The sequence below is a fragment of the Callorhinus ursinus genome, unplaced genomic scaffold, assembly GCF_003265705.2.
Source record: "Callorhinus ursinus isolate GAN/ISIS: 27379988/994484 unplaced genomic scaffold, GSC_fseal_2.0 scaffold9, whole genome shotgun sequence".
In the NCBI taxonomy this organism is placed as follows: domain Eukaryota; kingdom Metazoa; phylum Chordata; class Mammalia; order Carnivora; family Otariidae; genus Callorhinus; species Callorhinus ursinus.
In genome coordinates this window covers 8,302,143-8,304,044 of record NW_027397071.1, presented here as the reverse complement: position 1 = coordinate 8,304,044, position 1,902 = coordinate 8,302,143, and the positions used below count along the sequence as shown (strand labels likewise).

The window sequence follows — 1,902 nt, the reverse complement described above, 5'->3', positions numbered from 1 at the left end:
AGAGCAAGAGTAACTAAAGATAAAACAAAACCCCAGCAGTGTAGTAGCTACTGAAGGGACAATTGTTTGGGAAGTTTCCAAAAAAGCCCACTGCCAGAGAACTGTCACTGTTTGACCTGACTGGAAGCTTCCTGGAAATGCCCATTCACAGGGCTTTGAATTGACTCAGAGTTCACGCAGTGAGGAAACATCTGGTTGATAGTCAAAAACAAATAATAGCAATTGTATAAAATTGCAGCTGCAATTTTTGGCAGAAAAACTCGTTAGGGCAAAAAAATCAGGCAGAAAAACTAGTTAGGGCAAAAAAAGATGGCCAAGAAAATTACATAGGAAAATCAAGGGAATAAATGTTCACAAACGGCTTTGAAAGGTTACACACTATTCCTAGAGACCCAGATGGCAGAATACATGGGCAAGGTTAGATGGACACTCAGGAAGATAATTTAAAAGATCCTAATCTTTCCCCTATGGAAACTCTGAATTACTGCACAAGCAGGAAATGAAAGCTAAGAAAGAACTGTAAAGTATTAGAGCATTGAAGGCATACTGCAACATACATACACAGAGCCTCTTTGTAAATGGTGGAAGATTTATTGCTTTAAGTCATTTAAGAAAGTTTCTACCAGTCACTAGCTGACTATGAAGCTTACCACAGATTTGGCTCCACACAACAAAGAATATGGAATGTACAGAATTGATCTAAATAAGTATTCAAGCAGCGAAGTAATAAACTTTTGGAAATGGGAGTAAAGGGTGAGTAGTGCTGATTTCTAGAGTTCCTTTATACTAGCTCTTCCCTGGCCCTCTGCCTCCACCACCAGTGGACACGGCCTGCCCGCTGGCTTCAGGGCTTTGGGTTCTTCCCACATGTGCGTCATGAAGCTGCTATGGCCTGCCTGGTGGCACCAGATGGCACTAGGCCTGGGTGGCCTGGCACATGGCACATGGCTGGCAGTGGCATGGCAAGGCAGCCCAGATGATGTATGGACATGCTTCATGGTGGACACAGGCAGCCTGGGGGTGGGGGAGGCGTGTGCCCTGGGGTATGAGCAGGCACAGCATGGTGACCTATGCTGCTGTCCACAATGCACAACGCGTACAAGAACCTCCCAGCCAAGGAGCTGGTCATGCTGGCTGAGTATGTGGCCTTCAAGTCGGTGCTCAGTGCAGACTTGTTCATGTAGCTGGACCGGCTGCTGGCCAAGCTGCACATGTGTGACCCTGGGCATTGCAGCCACCTCTACTGAGGTTTCTTTTTAGGCCAAGTCCATGTCAAGCCCAGGAGCACTAGTACGAGGCCAACTGGTTATTCTGTGACTACTAGCTACCCTACACACTGGGGGCTGGCTATGTGCTTTTGACCAACCTGATGCACTATCTGCACCTCAGCCACACTTGTGCACATGGCACAGTAACTTAGGTGTTCCTGGGTGCTTGGCTCTTGTTTATGGACATTCAGCATGAGCACAACCCGGGCTTCAACACCAAGTACAAGTACTGTGGCTGCAGTAACCAGTACCTGGTGACACACAAGCCCAGCCTAGAGGACATGCTGGAGAAGCACCACACACTGATGCAAGAGGGCTACCTGTACAAGCAGGAGGTGCAGCTGTAGCTCTCCGACATCTATGACTGGTCCCCACCTCCCTCACAATGCTGTCAGAGGAAGGAGGTCATACCCTGAGCTGCAGCCAATGACCTGCCATATGTCACAATGGCGCTGGAAGGAGGCCAGGACAGATGCCTTGGGAGGTGGCCACAGTCAGAGTCATTTGTGGGCCTGAGGAGCAGCCACTGAGGTGGCTTCCCACTGACCTTGCATGGGCAAAGTGACAGGTTCTGGCTAGTAGTCCAGAATTAGTCCAGCCCTTGATAATACCTCGTTTATTCAGTGACCAGCGA

At 48.7% G+C, this 1,902-nt stretch overlaps 1 pseudogene; it reads left to right on the top strand.

The window, feature by feature from the left end:
• Window positions 1-876: 876 nt before the first annotated feature.
• LOC112824591 (beta-1,3-galactosyltransferase 6-like) lies at window positions 877-1,684 on the top strand (annotated as a pseudogene).
• Window positions 1,685-1,902: the final 218 nt, after the last annotated feature.